Here is a 24,682-nt window from a genome sequence, read left to right as displayed (position 1 = left end):
ACACAAATAGCTCCCAAGTGGACATCCATCTGCCAGATGCGGATTTAAGCAATCACACGACTTCACTCAAGTCAGTATCGACAGTCTCGCAATGAAAATTGAAGATTGCTAGGCACCATTTTCGTAATAAAGTTGTTGTTAATCTGTGTTGCTATAATTTTGCCGTAGCCGTTGCCTAAACCTATTTGGCCATGTGACAAACCTGCCTAATTACTGTGTGGAATCAAGCCATCTCAATAAGAGCGACCACTGTGACAGGGCGTTCTCTTCATGTCACATTATTATGTTTGACGCCGGAAGTATTTACTGAATACAACAAAGTTCATTTTTTGTTTCTGGACGCAAATAATGAGCAACACTGACAATGAGTTGCAACCCTACCTTTTTGTTAAATGAACAACCTTCAGTCATTTTTGAAGTTCAATATTCCATTTAATTGTTGTAGATACATCTACATCTACGTGATTACTCTGCTATTCACAGTTAAGTGCCTGGCAGAGGGTTCACTGAACCACCTTCAAGCTGTCACTCTACCGATCCACTCTCGAACGGCGCGCGGGAAAACGAGCACTTCCATTTTTCTGTGCGAGCCGTGATTTCTCTTATTTTATCGTGATGATCATTTCTCCCTATGTAGGTGGGTGCCAACAGAATGTTTTCGCAACCAGAGGAAAAAACTGGTGATTGAAATTTCATGAGAAATCCCGTCGCAACGAAAACCGCCTTTGTTTTAATGATTGCGACTCCAATTCACGTATCATCTCTGTGGCACTATCTCCCCTATTTCGCTATGATACAGTACGAACCGCCCTTCTTTGAACTTTTTCGATGTCTTCCGTCAGTCCCACCTGATGCTTATCCCACACCGCATAGCAATACTCCAGAATACGGCGGACAAGTGTAGTGTAAGCAGTCTCTTTAGTAGATCTGTTTCACCTTCTAAGTGTTCTGCCAATGAATCGCAGTCTTTGGTTTGCTCTACCCACAACAATATCTATGTTATCGCTGCAATTAAGGTTATTTGTAATTGTAATCCCGAAGTATTCAGTTGAGTTTACAGCCTTCAGATTTGTGTGACTTACACACTTTTCTTTATTCTGAGTGAATTGCCACTTTTCGCGCCTTACAGGTACCTTATCTAAATAATTTTGTAATTTGTTTTGGTCATCTGATGACTTTATAAGACGGTAAATGGCAGCATAATCTGCAAATAATCTAAGAGGGCTACTCAGATTGTCTCCTATGTCGTTAATATGAATCAGGAACAATAGAGAGCCTATAACACTTCCATGGGGAACGCCAGATATTACTTTTGTTTTACTTGACGATTTTCCGTCTATTACTACGAACTGTGACCTTTCTGACAGGAAATCACGAATCCAGTCGCACAACTGTTATTCCATAGGCTCGGAGTTTGGTTGGAAGGTGCTTGTGAGGAACGGTGTCGAAAGCCTTCTGTAAATCTAAAAATATGGACTCAATTTGATATCCCCTATCGATAGCACTCATTACTTTATGAGTATAAAGAGCTAGTTTCGTTTCGCAAAAACGATATTTTCTGAATCCGAGCTGACTATGTGCCAATACATCTTTTTCTTCGAGGTACTTCATGACGATCGAATACAGTATATAATCCAAAACCTACTGCAATTCGACGTTAGTGATATGAGCCCGTAATTCAGCGGATTATTTCTACTTCCCTTTTTGGGTATTGGTGTGAGTTGAGCAATTTTCCAGTCTTTAGGTCCGGATCTTTCTGTGAGCGAGCGTTTGTATATAATTGCTAAATATGGAGCTCTTGTATCAGTATACTCTGAGAGGAAACGGAATAGTATACAATCTGGACCGGAGGCCTTGCCTTAATTACAGTAAATTACTCTAAAATATTTGTGTTTTATCCCCATAATTTTTAACATTACTGTTTATTAAACATTGACTCACATCAGCGAAAACAGAAAATAAGCGTAACGAAGTTTTAATTTATTAAATCGGGAACCGGAAGTTTCATCTGCTTTCCATAATTTATTTCCCCGCAGGCAAAACTTTGCGACTTATACATTACTGTGAGATAACCAGTGCACATTCCAGGGATGAGACCAATCTCGGAGGCAACTTGTGCAGGGCTGCGGACATATTCAATTATCGGGTCTCATATGCATGCAAGTGGCCAAAGAGCTGTTAGGAGTCTGCTACTTGTGGGCGCTGGAACGATTTGGCGAGCTCGGTGTGAAAATTATCCCGAAGGTTCGTGTAATATCTAGTAAGCCAGAGAGTCTAGTAGTCGTGATTGCACAGTATGTATGATCAACATCAATTTCAGAGCACGTAAGTTTAAATGTCTATGCGAAATTTTTACTTAATGTGTAAATGAAAAAAATGTAGTTTTTTAACTTTTTCCAATTCCTTGAGGACTGCCCCCACTACGATTCTTCAGTAGCATTATACTAGTTTTTTGTAAAAAATTAATAGGTTTTCTTTTTTTTTGGAATATACCATTTTCTGGAAGATCTCCTATGGGACTACAAAACGAACACTGTTATGAAATTCTTAATTTACTTATTTTTTACATGTTGTATATTCCCAATTTATTTTTCTTTACACTCTAAGACGCCAACGGCCTTGCCACAGTGGTAACACCAGTTCCCATCAGATCACCGAAGGTAAGCGCTGCTGGGCTTGGCTAGCACTTCGCTGGGTGGCCGTACAGTGTGCCCAGCGGAGTGCACTCAGCCTTTGCGACGCAAACTGATGAGCTACTTGACTGAGAAGTAGCGGCTTCGGTCACGAAAACTGAAAACTGTAGGGAGAGCGGTGTGCTGACCTCACGCCGCTCCATATCCGCGTCCAGTGATGCCTATAGGCTGAGGACGATAAGGCAGTCGGTCAGGAAGGTTGGAACGTATGCTAAAAAAAAAGCACCCCATAGGAACTATCGGAATGAGACGGAAATGAGTAGATCTGATTTACACGCATGGACAAACAAATAATTACAATTTCAGAAAAACTAAATGACACATTCAAAAGAAAGAGCTTCACCAAATAAGCAAGTCAGTATGCTGGTCTACCTCTGGTCCTTATGCAAACATTCATCGCAGAGTTCTTGGATGTCCTTCAGACGGATATAGTGCTAAATTCGGTCCAATTGGCTAGTTAGATCGTCAACGTCCCGGGATGGTTGGAATGCCGTGCCCATAATACTTCAAACTTTCTCAGTGGAAGAGAAATCCGGTGACCTTGCTGCCAAAGGTAGGGTTTGGCAAGCACGAAGACAGGCAATACAGACTCTCGCCTTGTGGGGGCGGATATTGTTGAAATATAAGCATAGGGTGGCTTGACATGAAGGGTCTCAAAACGTGGCGTGGAATATCGTCGACGTACCACTGTGGTGTAATGGTGCCACAGGTGACAACCAAAACGGTCCTACTACGAAAAGAAATGACACCTCAGACCATCACTCTCGGCTGTCAGGCCGCATGCCAGCCACAGTGAAGTGGGTGTCCTATCGCTGTCTGGGCCGTCTCCAGACTCGTCTTTGGCCTGGGATTTCATCGACTTGAGTGGAATTGTCTTTAACGACGAGCCTTGCTTCGAACTGAGCCCAAGTCACCAGCGAAGACGTGTGTGGAGACACCCCAGACAGTGATGGGATACCAACCTGCCAGTCGTGCAGCCAGTGAGCCAAGAGGGATTGACTCGGTTGTTACGTTTTTTATGGCAGGACTTCTTTGGTTGTAATCCGCGGCACCCTTACGACACGGCTATACGTCGACTATATTATACGCCCCTTTTGTTGCCCTTAGGCAACGGCCTTGCCACAGTAGATACACCGGTTCCCGTCAGATCACCGAAGTTAAGCGCTGTCGGGCGTGGCCGGCACTTGGATGGGTGACCATCAAGCCGCCATGCGCTGTTGCCATTGTTCGGGGTGCACTCAGCCTCGTGATGCCAATAGAAGAGCTACTCGACCGAATAGTAGCGGCTCCGGTCAAAGAAAACCATCATAATGACCGGGAGAGCGGTGTGCTGACCACACGCCCCTCCTATCCGCATCCTTAACTGAGGATGACACGGCGGTTGGATGGTCCCGATGGGCCAATTGTGGCCTGAAGACGGAGTGCTTGCTTGCTTTTGTTGCCCTTCATGGCAAGCCATCCTGGCTTTACATTGCAGCAAGATATGGCCCACCTGCACACAACGAGTTTCTACTGCCTGCTGCTTGTCTTCGCGCTAGCAAACCCTACTTTGGCCATCAACGTCGCCACATCTCAGCGCAATTCAATGTTGGAGCATTATGGGCAAGACCGTAACATCATCTCGGTATTTATACGATCTCCTGCTACAATTGGACATTATTTGGCACCTTGTCCCTCAGGAGAATATCAAACTCAGTCAGTCAGTGCCAAGGCGGATAACAGCTTGCATAAGGGCCAAATGTGGACCAACGCGTTGTTGGCTTGCTCAATACGTGAAGCTCTTTCTCTTGAATAAGTCATACAGTTTTTTTCCCCTTGAGATTTAACCTTGGTTTTTTCTCTAGAACTACCACTACATTACATCTAGTTATTTCCGTCCCATTCGGATAGTTTCTTTGTGGTGCGTCTTTTTTATCTCAGAGCGTATTTACAAGAGGCAAGTCATATAAGCTATTTTACTGAACTATTTTGTTGCATACTATTTGAAATGTACAAACATGGAGTCTTTCCATAAATTATATAAATTTAGAAAAAATATTTTGCATATAGTACTGAATTTATGCCACCCACTAAAATATGCTGTTGCAATAGTTAAAAATTGCATCCAGGATGAACATTGTTTGCATAAACTGATTGAGCATTTATTCAGTTAAGTAAATTGTTTTCACACGTATTGTCAATTACCCATTATACTCCTTCGCTATCTTGTAAGAGCGATAGTACATTTTATAAAGGAGTAACAGTCATAAAAAATTATAAACTACTGAAATAGCTCCATAATGTGTCATTTGTGAATTGTTACATTATAATACCGATAAGCATATTCTGATAACATGATTCTAACAACGCTTTTTTTATTCATTTGTTTTTCAGGATGCACGATGATGAAATGTGAGAGGTGTTTGAACTCCAAAACTCTTGTGATGGGCAACTGATACGATATAGCGTGTGTAAAATAAAAATGTTGTGGTCCAATTTTAGTGTTCCAACTGTTTTTGCTGAAACTGTGATAATGATCAGTGACCAAAACTGTTCGTATTAAAGTACACTACTGTCCATTAAAATTGCTACACCACGAAGATAACGTGCTACAGACGCGAAATTTAACCGACAGGAAGAAGATGCTGTGATATGCAAATGATTAGATTTTCACAGCATTCACACAAGGTTGGCGCCAGTGGCGACACCTACAGCGTGCTGACATGAGGAAAGTTTCCAACCGATTTCTCATACACAAACAGCAGTTGGCCGGCGTTGCTTGGCGATACCTACAACGTGCTGACATGAGGAAAGTTTCTAACCGATTTCTCATACACAAACAGCAGTTGACCGGCTTTGCCTGGTGAAACGTTGTAATGCCTCATGTAAGGAGGAGAAATGCATACCGTCACGTTTCCGACTTTGATAAAGGTCGGATTGTAGCCTGTCGCGATTGCTGTTTATTGTATCGCAACATAAATGCTCGCGTTGGTCGAGATAAAATGACTGTTAGCAGAATATGGAATCGGTGGGTTCAGCAGGCTGATACGGAACGCCGTGCTGGATCCCAACGGCCTCTTATCACTAGCAGTCGAGATGACAGGCATCTTATCCGCATGACTGTAACGGATCGTGCAGCCACTTCTCGATCCCTGAGTCAACAGATGGGGACGTTTGCAAGACAACTACTATCTGCACGAACAGTTCGACGACGTTTGCAGCAGCATGGACTATCAGCTCGGAGACCATGGCTGCCGGCCATGGTGGCCGTGCGGTTCTAGGCGCTCCAGTCCGGAGCCGCGCTGCTGCTACGGTCGCATGTTCGAATCCTGCCTCGGGCATGAGTGTGTGTGATGTCCTTAGGTTAGTTAGGTTTAAGTAGTTCTAAGTTCTAGGGGATTAATGACCACAGCAGTTGAGTCCCATAGTGCTCAGAGCCACTTGAACCATTTTTAGACCATGACTGCGGTTATCCTTGACGCTGCATCACAGACAGGAGCGCCTGCGATGGTGTACTCAACGATGAACCTGGGTGCACGAATGCGAAAACGTCATTTTTTCTGATGAATCCAGGTTCTGTTTGCGGCATCATCTTGGTGGCATCCGTGTTTGGCGGTGAACGCACATTGGAAGCGTGTATTCGTCATCGCCATACTGGCAAATCACACGGCGTGATGGTATGGAGTGCCATTGGTTACACGTCTTGGTCACCTCTTGTCGCGTTGACGGAACGTTGAACAGTGGACGTTATATTTCAGACGTGTTACAACCCGTGCCTCTGCCCTTCATTCGATCCCTGTGAAACCCTACATTTCAGCAGGATAATGCACGACCGCATGTTGGAGGTCTAGTACGGGCCTTTCTGGATACAGGAAATGTTCGACTGCTGCCCTCGCTAGCACATTCTCCAGATCTCTCACCAATTGATACCGTCTGGCCAATGGTGGCCGAGAAACTGGCTCTTCACTATACGCCAGTCACTACTCTTGATGAACTGTGGTATCGTGTTGAAGCTGCATGGGAAGCTGTACCTGTACACGCCATCCAAGCTCTGTTTGATTCAATGCCCAGGCGTATCAAGGTCGTTATTACGGCCAGAGGTGGTTTTCTGGGTACTGATTTCTCAGGATCTATGCACCCAAATTGCATGAAAATGTAATTGTATTTGTCCAATGGATACCCTTTTTTCATCTGCATTTCTTCTTGGTGTAGCAATTTAAATTGCCAGTAGTGTAAATACACATACCGGTGTGTGCAATGCATTTCTTTAAATATTTACAAGTAGTTGAGAGTGGCGTAGGAAAACTATTTTTAAATCCTTTTTAATTATTAACGTGGCTTTGCAGTAAGAAAACGCCAAGACGGTCGATGAAGTCGACTCCAAAACGAGCCGCTACCCGGAAGCAAATAAACACGTGCTCGCTTGCAAAATGGACAACAGGCGAGATGCAGACAAGGCGTGCGTGCCTGACCACTACCGAAGGCTGACTGATCCTACCTAGACCACGGCTGCTGCCACTTGTATGGGTACCTAGGTAAAATATGCCGCAAAAGTTTTCACACATTTGACCACGAGTTGAACAGTTCTCGTGGCGTTGTGCGAGCATTTGGCACTACCCAGGGCACATGCTCAACCTCATCAATAGCTTCCACCTCGTTAGGATGCCTTCCTCTTCCGGCAGCCACACCGAGCTCAACGGTGTCCTCGAATTTCATTATCATTTTCTCTAAGGCATTTACTGAGATCGGACTACCCTCCAGACCTTCCAGTCGGCGATATTCTCTCAACGAAGCAATGTAATTGCTGCCGTTTACATAAAACAGTTTTTCCAACAGCACACAATGTGTCTTCTCGATAACTATACTGTTCACTACCGTTATATGTTGTCAAGCGACAAATAGTTGTTATTTCGGTTTCTAGATGATCCTAATTCAGTCATGACTCACCGTGAAGACGGTTGTGCGGTTTACTAGCCGAAGATAAAATACTGCTGTGTTGCAGGCACGCACGAAAGGAGATTAAACCATGCACTGGGAAAACTTCAAGAGGCAGAAAAGTACTACTGCATTTTAGAAAAAAAAGTTGTTCAAAATGGCAGTTTTGTGTTTCATATGGCACAATACACAAAAGACAGTATTTAACGTTCGGCAGGTGTCTTTTAAATGTTTTAGTTTGTTGCTCCTACCGGCTGTTTGAAGCTTTACAAGTTTCCTAAAAATTTGAAGCAGACATCTAAACGGCATAGCTCTACACAAAAATCGTCGGAAACGCACTTACATATTATAAGAGAATCTAAAACAGTAATACGGTCTTACAACTTTTCTTTCAAATTTAATTTATAGAAAAAATTTTAAATTAAATTTATAGCCCAAATTTTCGTCCAATAAAAATAGGTATTGGAAATCTACGACAATTAAACGTGAATAGCATAAAATTAAATACAGTCCGTTGAATGGTAATTACTGAAATTTTTACGCTAAATGCCTCGTCGAATAGCAGATTCCTCTTGTCGAAGCAGGAAGTTCAGGCACCATAGGAGATGCACAACTGAAACGCGGATGGAGAGCTCTTCATCCCGCGTGGGACCGTTAAACATCCCAACAACCACCACCACCACCACGGAAACGGTCGAGTGGAGACTTCATGGAAACGAGGTCTTTGACCCCACTCCCAGGTGCTTACCCTGCCTGTGCAACACGATACCCAGTCTGCGCTGAGAGCTTGCGGCACTTAACGGCTCGACGCCGGCGGTATACACACGGAGCAGCCTCGCTTGGTGCTGAACGTTCGCGCGAGAGAGCACAGCTATACACGGAAATAATGCATCAGCGAACTGATACGCTGTACAAGACTAGGAACGATGGAATGAGGTACGTATTTCCCATCCTTCTTGTGAATCGGCGCTGGACTGGCATTGACTGAGTCGTACGTAAACATTGCTTTATTACCACCGGTACCATGTCATATGTTTATACCACCTACGGAACATCACATGAAGTTACGAGAAACTCCCTCGCCCTCTCTCACTTCCTTTTCGTTTTTTCAACACAAAAATGTTTCAAATGGTTCTAAGTACTATGCGACTTGACATCTGAGGTCATCAGTCCCCTAGACGTAGAACTGCCTAAACCTAACTAACCTAAGGACATCACACACGTCCATGCCCGAGGCAGGATTCGAACCTGCGTCCGTAGCGGTCGCGCGGTTCCAGGTTGAAGCGCCTAGAACCGCTCGGCCACAACGGCCGGCTTAAAATTAAGGGTGGAAGGTGATATATGATAAGATTCGCTGATGAAGTTGCTAAGCTTAGTGGAAATGAAGAAGAGTTACAAAATCCTTCGAGTGGAATGAACCGTCTAATGAGTAGTGAATATGGATTGAGAGTAAACTGGAGAAAGATCAAAGGAATGAGAAGCTGCGGATATGAGAGCAGCCAGAAACTTAAAATGAAAATTGGGCATCACGAAGCAGAGGAAGTCAAGGAATTCTGCTACCCCGGAAGCAAAATAACCCATGACGGACATGGGAAGGTAGACATAAAAAGTGGACTGATCCGTGGTAGGACTGGCCAGTAGTATCTCTGACATGAGTACGATCGATTTCCTAGTACAAAGGTTTGTCTTGGGGCTTGAGACGGCTCGGGACATAAGCGAGTGCCGACCGCGAGTAACGGGAACAACGCATTGAGAACGGAAGGCGGCGGTGCGCGAGTCGGCCATTGGCTGGCGGGCAGAAACGAAGACGGCGTGCCTGAGGCCGGGCGGCCGTTATCACGTGGTTATACTGGAGGCGGCTGGAGTTGGCCAGCGCTGTGCATTCTCCGGCAACCTCGTGAGCTGTGGATGTCCCCGCTTTCTTGGAGGGACACGCTGTTAAGGTCTTGCGAAGTGAAGGTCTGACATCTTCGCAAAATCGCCCCTGCATCAAGACACCCAACGCGTGATGTTATGTGTGTTCGATTCCATTGGATACCTCTTACTAAGCCTGTGCCCTGCATCCGTATAATATTGATGTATTTACAGAATACTAGATCATTATTTATTATTAGCAAGTGTTTAATTTGCTTACCATATCGGTTAATCCATGCCACTATGTCCTCTGCGGGCAATCTGAGTTTTTATTTCTAAACGTTGCCATGTTGAGCTTCCCACGCCCACATAAGCTGTCCAATATATGTGTCATTAAGTTCTAGTGAGTGTATGATCTCGTGAGCCAGTTCATTTCCCACTCTTATCGTTTATCTGGTACTGTTTCACTTAAAGAAAGGACTTGCGAGTGAAATTAGTTGTTGTTTAGCTTTAATTTTATAGTGTTAATTTACTGGTCAATCTTGAATGTTTAAGTTAAGAAAAGTTTTTTGGCCTTGTGTTTTCGGCTGTGGTCTGTTTTTCAGTGAGCTGAGGCAGCGGACGACCAAACCGCAGAGCTTCCATTTAGATTGCAACTTTGGCTTACGGGTGGTGGACTTCGGCTGAGCTCGTGTGTTCCTCTTCGGTTGCGTTTGCTGGGTTCGCTTTTCGGTGGCCTACTCGATGTGGGGTGGCAAACGGTTCGAAGTATTACTTCCCTCAGTCGGTTCCACCGTTCGTGGTTAAACTTCGGCCTTACAAGCTTAGGCCTTACTTCTGTTGTTACACATTTATGATTGTACAAAGCTGTAAATTTCTATGACTTAAAAGCCCATCTTACAAGCCAATGAGCATTTGAATAATTTCGTGATTCGTTCTGCAAGTTTCTCTAGTCTAGTAATTTGCAAGATTTCCCAAGTTACGTTTTAATAAATATGTTCTAAGTATTCGTGTTAAAATTGAGGCTGTGTGTCCACTGTTATTTTACATGTAATGTTAAAGTATTGGAATTGAAAGGGTCTTAAATAACGTGTCTTAACTAGAGTTGTTTTGTTAAAGTTATGGTCAGATTCAGCCTTAGTGGCTTCTGTTAATTTTTATATGAGATCGTTGCGAATGGTTTATTAATTTATTAATGATTTTATGAAATGAGAGACTTTCTTAAGTATTTTGTGTGAGTGGCGTTGCTCAATGTTTATGGGAGATCGTTGGCTAATGATTTACTAACTTGCTTATGTTTTTATGTAATGAGTGTTTCTTAAATATTCTTGCCTGAGTGGCGTCTGTCAATTTTTATGTGAGATTGTTTTTGGTAGTTAATAAACACATTGGAGTTGAAATGTTCACTTTATTGCGCCAGCCATTCCACTTCCTTTAGATTTAAACGTTAAATAAAGCAGGTGTTAAGCAAAAAAATTCCATAGACTATCACAGCAAAGAGGGCATTCCTAGCCAAGAGAAGTCTACTGGTATCAAACGAAGGCATTAATTTGAGGAATAATTTCTGAGAATGTACGTTTGGAACACTGCAGTGTATGGTAATGAATCGTGGACAGTGGGAAAACGGGAACAGAAGTGAATAGACGCGTTTGAGATATGGTGCTACAGAAAAATTTTTCTGGTTTTTACTCGGTCCTCAGGGTTTTGGTCGGTCGGCTCTTTGGTCGTAGATATAAACAATAGTATTGTACTAAGACCCTAGCTGTCGTTTGAAAATTTGTCCCGCTATTATATGGCCTTTCTTGGTTTATACTCGATCTTTAATGTTCTAATTCATCAGCTCTTGGTCATAAATACAGCGGAAACAATTGTACTAAGGCACAGGTGTCGTACTTCCGACCGTTGTATCTGCTTAGTGAGTGGACTAATGTGTACAAACATAGCTTACCATTTAGCGCGCAAACGGAAAAAAATTTTGAACAGTCTTCTCAAGCTCAGGGTGTCAAACAGACATTCTAAATAAATATGTCCCTGGCCCTGTAAGGCAGCCAATATCAGGTGCGGATCATAACAAAAATCATTAGAAATGCTGCTGTCACGTACCTAGAATGCATGAATTAATGAAAGTGAAAGTTCGGGGTCTATTCTAGAAAGACAAAACAGCTATTCCCTTTTTTTATTGGACATATAAATTTATCAACTGCTGCTTTCAGGGGTCAAAAGATAAACAACAATCATGTTCAATTTCTTTTGATAATCAGTAACAAAATATTTAATTCTTGGACATATTGAAACGGCAGTTATTAAAATCTTGATCTCTACACATGAAAGTTTTTTATCACAGGAAAGAATGAATATTAAAAATCCTCATCAGCTCATGTAAATCTATGTTGTCATTTCTGGTCATTGCACCGAGTTGATGGAGAATAAATTTCCTTTTTGGACCAATGAAAAACTCTCATGTACCCACTGTGAGGGTGGGTTAGTATCCTAGCTTTTCATGTTCAATGGTCAAAGCGTATGCAAGTTGGAGTGAGCAAAATCTAGACTTAACACCTTATCAAGCGGCCTCTGCAATGGCTTTGTGCCCATGCTGGATCTGAAACGCTAATTCCCTATTCTGGCCTTGACTGAATTCACTCAGTCGCAACTTTCCTGCGTTCCCTTGAATGTTAATCTTTCCCTAGTCGAAATAATGGCTATTGCACCCTCGCTATGGGTTGAGGCAACGACCACAATGTCTTTGCCTGCAAAAATTCCCACAGGAATACTTAACTACGACTTCGTTATCTGTCGCTACGATACGTGAAGCGTATCGTCCTCACTTCTCAGAAAGCAAACTCTCAACGCCTTTGCTTATTTCCACACACTTGTGCGGTCCTCCACGTGACGAGAGAGAGAGAGAGAGAGAAAGAGAGAGAGAGAGCCTTAATTTTTGGTCTCAAATTGCCTTTATATAATGGAGATCTCCCCAGTGTGTCCTATCTGCATCGCCAAGTATGGCTTCAGCCAATCACCGTCTCGCTAGGGTGAATAAACATTTTTATTTTTCTTTCTGGGTCATGGCCTAGCCCTGTTAATGATGTACAACCACTTACCCTTGGTCCCAACCTTATTTACGTTAAAAGGAATAGTGAATTGTTCTGGTTTTATCCCTTTCTACGCTGAAACTCGCTATTCTCTTGCTAACGGGTGTTTTACAATACCATTAGCCGCCTGCTCGGTTTCCCTCCAAAATGCATTTCGCTTTAACCTGTTTGTTTCATGCCACTGGCCATATATTGGTAGAGATTGTTTTGTTAGTTTTCGGGTACGTGAGGTTAACTGCAATTGCCTTTGTTGATATAATGTAGTTATTATTTTCTGAGGATCTTATACTGTGTTGTACTTTCATTATGGCTAAAATTCATGTAAGGACTGTTAAATCTAGATGCCTTACACATGCTGTCAGTTCCGAATTAATTTTGTGCTGCTGTGATCTGTGGTTGAGGCATTGCACATTGCAGTGCAAAATTATAATTTCAAATAATTTACTCATTCTACAGCTACTTGTCTATCTTATACTAGATGATGTTGTTTGAACATTATATTTTTTTAACTAATTGATTTGGAATGTATTACTTTACAAAACTTTTTCTATTTAGATGATTATAATATGGCTTTACAGTCATTTATTTGGGTAATCTTACAAATTTTTCTGTAGTACTTGGGTTTAAAATCTATTAGAATGGTTCATCCACCCTTTAGATTCTCTCTTTACAATAACTTCAGGCATTCCACAATTCTCAAACATTCATGATATAGATAATTGTGAAAGATGAGTGAAGTTAAGGAAACATTCATTTCATATCTACTCTCAACATTTAAATGCTACATCAGTGTCGAAAATTATCATCATAAACAGACATGTAAGTACTTAAGTGAACATTATATATGTAAAATAATTAAACATTTTCAAATTTCTATACACATTAACACAAACTTTATTTTCATTGACATTATTTATCATTAAAAACACATATTTCCAAAACATCTACAACACATAAATTCTTATTAACATATATTTGGATTGGATGGACATTTACAAATTACACATGAAATACAAAATTTAAAACATGATGATTTATGAATAGACTTTAACAATTTATAAATCAAGTTACAAAATACAAATGAAACACATAAATTAAAAATTCCCAGAGGTGCAGGTGTGACTGACTATTTAGAGGCATCTCAATTCCTTGCTGAAGTGATTATCTTTTGCACTCTTTAAAATATTACTATGAATCTGTCACACACATCACTTTATTTCTTTATACACTTTACACTTTGAAATTGGGGCTGGTTTTGCTTCCCCATGCTGCTGTCTATCAGTGGTGGTTGACGCTCTAGTCAGTTGTAGACTTTGCTGGCTGTTGATGATTATCGACATTTACAATTCTGAGACTACGAGCACGAATGCCATTGCTTGGTCTTTTACATGTTTCATTGTTTTGACGATAAACTGTTCGTCCAAAGCCAATGCCACGATGTGACAACATAGGTGGCATAGTCCCTTACTGGCGTAGTTTCCATTGAGGTTGATAAATGTAGTCCCTAAATGCTTGCTGCATCTTGATGCCCCCATTATGCGTACTCTGTTTCATGGTTTGACTGCCTTTGGTTGGTTTGATAGTTAGAATGAATAACTGCCACGGTTTTGTTGAATATTGCTTTCTGTTGATTCTGCCAAATTTCATACTGGTTTAAGGTATAGGATTTAGAAAGTAATCTTGCTGTCTTCTGCCCTCCTCTTGGGACCCTTTCTTCTCTTCGTTACTTGCTGTGTTTTCATGTCTTCCTTCTTGGAACTTGCAACTTCTCGGGCATAGGGATAGGGTATGTTATTCAGCAAAAGTATTCGGAACGGCTATCAGTAATGCTGTTATGAGATATGGTCAAGTCTGAATAGATAATTTAAGAAGTGATATATCTGTTTTCAGTTATCAGATTCTTCATCTGGAATATCGAGAGAAATATTCTGAGTTTATTTTTCCAGGCGATTGAACTAATGAGCTGTTCCAGACGGTTTGCTACTGTTCTTCACTGTTAATGGGGTTGCTTGGGTCTTCCTCACAGATGTGCGGCTTATGTGTCCCTCGATACTAATTGGTTTTCCTGTCCTCTCGCTAATGTGGAGAGGCGTGGAACAATATTCTTCAAAATACACCTGGCTTGTCCTGCGTGCTAATGTGCAGCATGAGACAGTAAATTCCTTACTTCTGTCTTCTGTCTGTCGCTAAGGCCATATTGTTCAATCGTATAAACTCTTACACTCAGCCCATAGCTACCTGTCGTCTTTCTGCTTCTGTTGTCAACTTGGCTCCCATCTCCAGAAGATTGTAGTGATGTTGTGTTGCATGCCTTCTTTGTTTCATTTGCTTTACAATGACTTTAGCTTAATACTACCACTTACAAGTTTATTTACCTGTATTTACTATAACCTTTAGATGTGTACATTTACATGAACAATACAAAATGAACGTTTAAATATTTTTTCACTACTTTAGAGAAGAAATTAAAATATATCTCTGACACATTAAGTTACGTCATTTTAGAATGGTTCCTTTACTTCTTGAATGAGCATGGACTGATGACGTGTAGGCTGGTTAATTAGTGCATCATACAATTAGTTTTCCTTTATTTTTTTGTATGTCCTAACCTACTTTGATGGTTTAAATGATTAGTATTATTGTATCTGTATTTAAATATTTACATGTTTGTAGTTCCTCCTGTCTGCCTCTTGAGATCCTCTGCTACCTGAAACATATCTACATTCTTTTCTGTATCTTCTGTGATCCATTAAATTTTAGTTTTCATGGTTAATTGCCATATGATCAATGCAAGATTTATCATTCATTATAAGCTTTAGGTGGCTTACATGATGTACACCTATATTTTTCCCATTCTTGGGTTCACCAATTCTACCGCATTTGCGTGAATCACTTTACTAATTGACATGGGTTCCTTATAAACTGGATAGAATTTATGGCAAACCTGTTTTCCTTTATTAGATAATAAGTGAGTTCTAACAAGAACCATCTGTCCCACAGTGAGTACCCATATGGGTGCACCTTTCTCTGCTCTGAACTTCCTTTTTGCAGCTGCTCATTCAATGTTCTTGAGAGCTAATTTTACAGCCTTTCTTACACTATCCAATGGTCTTTTATTTTTGAGCATTGTGACTGGTGGTAATCATGTAGCACTGTGTGGTATTTCGTTAATAATAATCTGTAAATGATGTAAATTGGCATCCCACGTGGTATGTCATGAATTACAGTACAAACGACACCATGTCCCAATATCCTTCATCGTTGGTTCTGCAAAATTGGTGCTTGGTTTGTACCTGGGTACGAAGATGGGTTTAATTTTAAGTCTTTTTAAAGCCGCCAACCAAGGTTTAGATCTATATTGGGGCCAATTATCTGAAATTAACCTTTCTACATACCCTACCTGCTTGAGGAAATCACGTTTTAGTGCCTTACTGATCATAATACCAGTTGCATGTTTCAAAGGGGTCAAAGTGATATACTTTCATGTTAACTCTAAAACTACCATGATAGATGTGTTCCCATTCCTTGTCCTTGGTAACGGTCCCATCAAATCTATTGCTGCTAGATGTTTAAGCTTTTTCAGTGTTATGGGTGACAATGGTGGTCTAGTCTGAAAAATAACGTGTTTGGCTCATTGGCAATCCTTACATTTTTTGAGTTCTTGCCGAATACGTCTTTCCATGTTGGGGAAATGTGCGGTCTCTTTAAGTTTCATAAAACATTTCTTCGCCCCAAACTGCCCATTACTTAATTGAGTGTACCATATATACTTGTTCACGGGTTCATCACGAACATATACTGTCCACAAACTTGTACTTGGGTCTCGTCTGCAGAACAGCACATCATTCTTCAGCAAATAATGCTGACGAATGTCCACCAAGTTCTTGCAATTCCACTTATGTTTGACCCTTAACATCTCTGGGTCTTTGTTCTGTTCGTTTGAAATGTTTAGGAAAACTATTGTTTTGTCGTTTTCAAAAGGAACTCCTCTTATGTAATATATACCAATTTGGTCTTCATCTGCACCGAACTTCGTGTTACTTAGGGGTTGCACCTTGTGGACATCGGGAAAGAAAATCTGCTAATGTGTTTGCCGGTTCTAGGATATGATTTACACAGAAATCATACTCTTGCAAGATTAAAATCCACCTTGCGAGCTTATCACGTGTCAAATTCGTTGTGAGTAAAAACTCAGAAGCTTTTTGATCTGTGTGTAGAATAGTTTTCCTTACGAACAGAAAGTATCTAAACTGTCGGAAACCCCAGACTACCGCTAAAGCTTCCAGCTATGTAACGGAATAATTCTTCTCACTTTTTGATAACACACGACTCGCAAATGCAATGGTCTTATGCGTTATTTGTCCATCTTGTTTGTAGCGTTGAAATAATACTACGCCTAACCCGGTCTTGGAGCTGTCTGTTGCCATACAAAAATATTGCTTAAGATCTGGGTGTGACAGTATGGCTGTTTCCGCTAACGTCTTTCTCAACTTCTGAAATTCTTGTTCTGCAGTATCATCCCATATCCATGGAATGTTTTTACCAGTTAAAATGCATAGTCTGGGTGTAGCTAGAGTGTCTGTACAGATGAACCTTTTAAAAAATGTTACGAGACCCAAAAGCCTCTTAGCGCCTTCCTATTATGCGGTGTTACAAAATTTCTTATTGCCTCTAGTTTTTCTGGGTTCGGTTTTATTCCTTGTGCAGATATGACATGTCCTAGGAAGTCTGTGTGTTGTGTTCCAAATTTGGATTTTTCTAAGTTTACCGTTACCCCATGTACTTGAAGTGTTTTCAGTAAGGTATCCAGTATTTCATAACGTTTATCCCACGATGACTCTGCTATGAGGATGTCATCCACATAACATGTGAATCGCTCCTGTAACTCCTTAGGTAGAATACTTCCTAGACCTCGAATAAAAGCTGCGGACGAAATGTTCAGTCCGAAGGGGAGTCTTTTAAACCTATAACACCTTCCAAAAGCAGTAAATGCAGTATATTTCGTGCATTCAGGAGCTAATTCAATTTACCAAAAGCTAATTGTAAATCTATTGACCAGAATATTTTTACATTATAAAATTTTTTGAGCAAGTCTTCTAGTCTCTCAGGACGATTGTTTCTGGAACTATGATTGTGTCAATTTGACTGGAATCTAACACCGTTTGTATCGTTCCATCCTTTTTCTCACAACAAGTAATGGACTGTTATAAATTGAATGCCCCTGTTCAATGATACCATCTTGTTCCATCTTATTTAACACCAGGAATACAGCACGTCAAATACAATCGCATGCTTTAGTAAGATTCTATCTAATTCCAACCTTTACTGATTTGTTAACCCCTCTAGACTTCCTATTTTTTCTATCTCTGTGTAAATGTCTTCAAGTATTCTCAAATCCATAGGCATTAGTTCGTTGGTCCATAGATATCGCGGATTATTCTGACAAGCAATATCTCCATCTACTTGCGTTTGTAACTGAGTATAATTTCCACAAATTTCTTCATGTCTCAGGTTTTCCTCGAATTTCAAGGTCATTTCTCCTAAAGTGACATATCCAGCACAACTTTATGTTGATTGAGGAAGTCAGCTCCGATAATCATGACGACTGACATCTTTGGTACTATGACAAAATTAGTTTCTATTACATGACCCTGCCAGTCAGATGCAAGTCTTGTCTGTCTTGTGACGTTCGACGAACGTCCCATAATTGGTCCATGTACTTTGAACTTTCATGCTTTTAACAATAATGAGTCATTGTCACACGTAACTAATGAGGAGGTATTGAATAGGATTGGGGAGAAGAGAAGTTTGTGGCACAACTTGACTAGAAGAAGGGATCGGTTGGTAGGACATGTTTTGAGGCATCAAGGGATCACACATTTAGCATTGGAGGGCAGCGTGGAGGGTAAAAATCGTAGAGGGAGACCAAGAGATCAATACACTAAGCAGATTCAAAAGGATGTAGGTTGCAGTAGGTACTGGGAGATGAAGAAGCTTGCACAGGATAGAGTAGCATGGAGAGCTGCATCAAACCAGTCTCAGGACTAAAGACCACAACAACGACAACAACAGTTGCAACAATTGCATAACGGCTGTGATATCGCCGTTAACTCACTTCCACTATCAACTATTGCGTTAACGACAATATCCTTGACTGGTACACGAAGTAGTGGACTTATATCTGAAGTACTCTCGTCTTCGACTTCCTCCAGTAACATGTTATCAATTGCTTTGTAATTTAACCTATGTATGTGTGTTTGTTCTGTCACACCTGGAAGTTTATGGACATCCATAGTTGCGTCATCTTCTATTAAAATTTGATGGTCCTAATTGAGGGTTGGGGTAAGAAGTTCTTCCCTTTTTTAAATTGTCCAACTTTAGTCTCGCTGCTTCTAGATCAGCTTCTAAAGTAACCAATCTAGACGTTAAATCCTCATTTTCGCACCTTCCTACTTCCTTTGTCTCCTCGTCACACATCTTTGTAATCGTGTTTAATTTGGAGTTTAGAGCCTGGCAAGTATTCTTTATGTGTGACAGTACTTCACCCTTAGATTCTGGGGAGTCAAACTCTACGTTAAGTGTATCTGTACTCTCATCCTGTTTCAACTCGTTATAATATTTGTTATCTTCCACTGACAGTTGCAGATTTAAATTTTCACCTATGTCGCTGTTTTCTGTGTCTGGTGTGATGATTACATAGTCTCGGTAATACTGCTGCACTATGTTCTCGTATATGCCAAAATTGTATACATTTGAATCTGGTTTATCAGACTGTTCACATAATTTATTATCTGGTTCGTTTACCGATCAAGATGGAATATTTCCCCTGTCATTTTCCTCTCCATTATCGACTTGTTCTTCCCGATTTTGTTCCATACCCGCAATCCACAATGCCCCAGAACCTTTCTGCTTTTCTTCCAAAGTTTTGTGGAAGGATTTTAGTAGATCCTGTAGGTGTCGAGATTTTGATTAGGCGTACTTATCCATAATTCCTTCTTTTTTTATGACCTGTATTAGCCGTATTTTGTCGGTTAATACTATCGTCTTGATCAATGGTAGCATCACAGGTTACAATAGGATATGTAATATCCTGCTGAAAATCATTTTTCGCCTGTTAAGAATCAAACATCTACACCATATAAGTCATTGCTTCGTCATAATCAAATAGTTCATTACTAGGTAATGCTGGGAGTTCATCCTCATCGTCAGTGTCAACCCAACCTATTTCGCCCCAACACTTCAGTTGTGACTTCCTCCCTATTTGCAGTACCTGTGCAGATACCTTTGATGATCTTTCTGTCGTTCCTGTTCCCAATTCCGACTCTTGTACGTAACACCTTAACCTATTTATTGCTGCGGACGCCTTGTCGTCCCGTTCTACAGAATGTGTGTTATCTGCTTGAACTCCTACAATACCTAGCGTCAGTCAAACCTCACGTTTCCCAGGATTTGTTGGTCGTAATTCAACCTCCATCTGTGGTTCGTTTCTCCAGTAATTAACCCAAGTATTTGCCCGTGGCTGCGTTCTCGCACTACCTCCCCACCTACTTTCTCCCCATGGACCTGGAGATCGCTGATTAAAGTCGGTCTGTCGGTTATCCCGAGTTCTCCAGTTTCCATTCCTGTTTTTGTCTATATTCCTCCTGTTCCAACCACTATTAAAACTATATCCATTACGCTGTAGTGTAGTGTTTCCACTACTCCTATTTCCGTAATTATTCCCATTTCGTCCAAAATTAAATCCCAATACTGGCCTACCATCACTACCATTATTGTTATTCTCCTTACTATTACATGTTCTTTCAGAATTACTCTGTCCTGAATTGCGACGTCTCTCAAAACACCTTTGAAAATTTCTACATTAACGCTCCCACGTCGTATCAAGGCTTGTTGATACTTCATTGTTAGTCTCGTTTTGCATATTTGAATCAATTCTCCGTCGCTATATGGGTTATCTAAGTATTGGTCCCTTTTTGCCATAGTCTCATAGGGTTTGACTGCTGTTTTCCGCCGGCCGCGGTGGTCTAGCGGTTCTAGGCGCTCAGTGCGGAACCGCGTGACAGCTGACAGCTACGGTCGCAGGTTCGAATCCTGCCTCGGGCATGGATGTGTGTGATGTCCTTAGGTTAGTTAGGTTTAAGTAGTTCTAAGTTCTAGGGGAATTATGACCACAGATGTTAAGTCCCATAGTGCTCAGAGCCATTTGCTGTTTTCCCGCGCGAATTTTCGAATGAGACATTTTGTAACAATCCATATTTTATTCTCATTTGAGCCTCAGGAGACCAATATCTTTCTATAAAGGCAGCTATAAACAAATCATACGGATCGCAAGTTTCTGTTGTCTTCTGCATACTTTCAGCAACAGCTCCCTCCATAGTGCACAAATAAAATCTAATTTATGTTTCGATGGTGAATGTGTTGGTATTCCTTCTTTAAATTGGTCAATAAATGTGCAGGGGTGGAGAATATTTGCATCTTCCTTATAGTGCTGGTATTTCCGCACTCTAAGAAAGTGGTTATCATCGAACCCTCTCGCTCCTCTCTGTGATGTTCATGCTGGGTTTTGAAGATTGGAATTCTGTCGGGTTTCGTCAAATCTACGCAAACGTGTGTTACTTGGTTCATTCTGACATTTGTGCAGCAGAATCACTTGCAGGTCTCATTGCGCAATATGCGTGCATAACGCCCGCTACCGGCTCTGTATCTTGACGTGTAAGCAATTCGGCTCGTTAGACGCTGTACTGTAACCCGTCGGTATTCGTCCTACAGTTTGTGGCGTTGCGTAACCAGTCACCATGTTTTGATCAGCGTATGTCACGCTTTGTGCTTGACGTACTGAACCTTTTTGCAAACGACGCTCTTGTATGCGGCTTTTCGCGGATGATGCTGTAGTATACAGAGAAGTTGCAGCATTAGAAAATTGCAGCGAAATGCAGGAAGATCTGTAGCGGATAGGCACTTGGTGCAGGGAGTGGCAACTGACCCTTAACATAAACAAATGTAATGTATTGCGAATACATAGAAAGAAGCATCCTTTATTGTATGATTATATGATAGCGGAACAAACACTGGTAGCAGTTACTTCTGTAAAATGTCTGGCAGTATGAGTACGGAACGATTTGAAGTGGAATGATTATATAAAATTAATTGTTGGTAAGGCGGGTGCCAGGTTGAGATTCATTGGGAGACTCCCTAGCAAATGTAGTCCATCAACAAAGGAGGTGGCTTACAAAACACTCGTTCGACCTATACATGAGTATTGCTCATCAGTGTGGAATCCGTACCAGGTCGGGTTGACAGAGGAGATAGAGAGGATCCAAAGAAGAGCGGCGCGTTTTGTCACAGGGGTATTTGGTAAGCGTGATAGCGTTACGGAGATGTTTAGCAAACTCAAGTGGCAGACTCTGCAAGACAGGCGCTCTGCATCGCGGTGTAGCTTGCTGTCCAGGTTTCGAGAGGGTGCGTTTCTGGATGATGTATCGAATATATTGCTTCCCCCTACTTGTACCTCCCGAGGAGATCACGAATGTAAAATCAGAGAGATTCGAGAGCGCACGGAGGCTTTTCGGCAGTCGTTCTTCCCGCGAACCATACGCGACTGGAACGGGAAACGGAGGTAATGACAGTGCCACGTAAAGTGCCCTCCGCCACACACCATTGGGTGGCTTGCGGAGTATAAATGTAGATGTAGATTCCAGATTGACCTGTTATTCTTTCTTGAACAAGTGCTCGCAATCCAAACAGTTCCCTATGGTTAGTGGTGTTCTAGCATACGCTGGATTGGACTAATTTCCCGTTCGCGGTTTGCGGTTTCGTCTTACGTCACACGCAATATCGCGTACCCTTTATGCCACACTATCGGTAACTGTTGATTTTGCAGTATTCACGGTAGTATCCACCGACACTAAAGTGGATTCTGTCATCGTCTGCGACTCCTCACTAACGCTTTCAATGTCACCGCGACTTTCTATTGAATGTAAAACTTCCGATCTGAGCCGCTAAAATTGGTGTTAGTTTTTCTCTTGTATCTTTAAAATACGCGCATCGAATTACTTTAATACTGCTTTTGTCTTTCTTTTGTGACACGTCGTCTCAGCAATAACATATTCCGCCTTCGTCGTCGCTTTGATGGCAAAAGCTTCGACCCGTTGTTTAACCTTTTTGACACTTTGTTGCGTATCTTCACGCAACGTAACCACGTCTCTTTGTACAGTGTGTAACACCTCCGTTTATTCATCCCGACCCGCTCTGATCGAATAGCAGCCCGATATTTATTATTAATGTGACCGTGTACCTAATGGGGCTGGTAATCGGAATTGACTGCTACGGAAGTTGTTACTTTCCAGTACGTCCTGTTCAATACTGTAACAATGAAATGCCTGGTAACAAGAAAAACACCAACACAGTTTCACTGATTACTAACCTATATTAGTCTCAAAAACACAAGAAAAAATAGGAGACAGCCATTGCCTTCGTCATACATATCTAATTACGGCTAATCTCAGCACAGGCTTCTTCATTTTCCATTATCGTCACACGCTAATCCATCACTGCATGCAACACTGGATTCCAACATTGCAATCCAAGGTGATGCCGGCGCGGTAAACGCGAAACCAAATATCGGCCCTAGAAATGTCACTGATCACTTTCGTAATAATACTTCTTCACCTTCCCGGCATTATTCTAGTACAAGGGGGTCTAACCACGGCGATGGCGACTCCCTTCACCGTTAAAGCCTTGCATTTCAACAACACCTCCACACATCTCTACCCGCAACATGGCACTCTCGCTCAACTCCAAACCCGCTCTCGCAACACGACACAATCGATTGTTTGCCCTATCGACCCGTGCCGAGTGCAAATTTATAGTAAGAGCCTACGGACCCCTTACAAGTGTCAATGTTTGTTCTCAATTGATTGTGCCCTGTAACGAGCATTTGAAGCGTGATTTTCGCTTCGTTAGCTTCAGTTCGCATTTGATCTAATTGACCTTGAATATTACCACGCCTATTTTTGTATTTGTTAGTTTCTTTCAGCCCTTGTGTTATTTCGCCTTCCGTAAGCTTTACTGATTCCTGAAACTGTGTTGTTTGATGCGTTATGCGCTCCTATATCCGCTTTTATGATTCCTGTGATTGTTGTAATAAACGGTGCACATTCCAACACCGTTTGCGTTTTCATCTACACCGTTCTCGCCAGATACAATCTGATGCAACCGTTCCCTGTCTCGTTTTTCGTGAACTGTTTCATTCACTTTCGAACATTGTGTAGGAACACTAACACTCGTTGTTTCATGCAGTTGCAACCCTGACTGATTCAATATGATTACGTTTGTTGCAGTATACTGTAAATCACTATCTACAGACTCAGCGTCTATTTCATTAGCAACGCCATTCTCATGTCCATTCTTTGGACCATGTTGAACATCATATGTTGCATTTTCGGTCTCATTCGGTATTTCTGCGTGTTCTGTCTCGTGTTGTTCACGAAGATCTAACTGCTGTGTGTCCACCTCGATCCTATAAAAATCTTCCATGACTTCTCTTTGTCTTAATCGATTATTTTCTGTCATTTCTGAGCGTTCCACTAAGCGCTGCTTTCCGAGAATTTTCCGAACATAATTACGCGTTAACATCTGATCATAAGACTTGATTCTACACCAAAATATCATCCACGGTCCTACATTCAATATCTGAACTCGTTTCCTCGTCTTCTATATACCCATTTGGTTACTGGAGTTGAGTCCTCAACACAATCCAATTCAACGATGTGACGTTCTTCCTGTGCCCCGGCAAATAAGAAATACCTGAATACAATCCAATCTACACTTACTACACAGCTGAGTCACATTTACATTTACATTTTTTGCTCCAATTAGCGTCTGCTTGTTGTTTGGGAGGATTATGTGTTTTGTAACTAACAAAGACAATCCCTCAGTATATCAGAATTCTGTAATTGCGATCACAATAAGACGTGAAAAGAAGATAACGAGGATTTGTGTCACCTCAAAGTGAGGCTACGCTATATACATGGCGTTTTGACTAAAAAAGAGGCCACTAAATATGGTATCGAATGTCGACGCGAACTAGGAGTGATTAATCAGAAAGCAGAAATGGTTACCACGTAGAAAAGA

At 41.5% G+C, this 24,682-nt stretch overlaps 1 pseudogene; it reads left to right on the top strand.

Moving 5' to 3' along the window:
- Nucleotides 1-3,799: 3,799 nt before the first annotated feature.
- On the top strand, nucleotides 3,800-3,916 carry LOC124607649 (annotated as a pseudogene).
- The last annotated feature ends 20,766 nt before the right edge of the window (nucleotides 3,917-24,682 follow it).

Source organism: Schistocerca americana, chromosome 3 (assembly GCF_021461395.2).
Source record: "Schistocerca americana isolate TAMUIC-IGC-003095 chromosome 3, iqSchAmer2.1, whole genome shotgun sequence".
NCBI lineage: Eukaryota > Metazoa > Arthropoda > Insecta > Orthoptera > Acrididae > Schistocerca > Schistocerca americana.
Note: the sequence above shows the minus strand (reverse complement) of the source record. Positions and strands in the feature narration are given on the sequence as shown.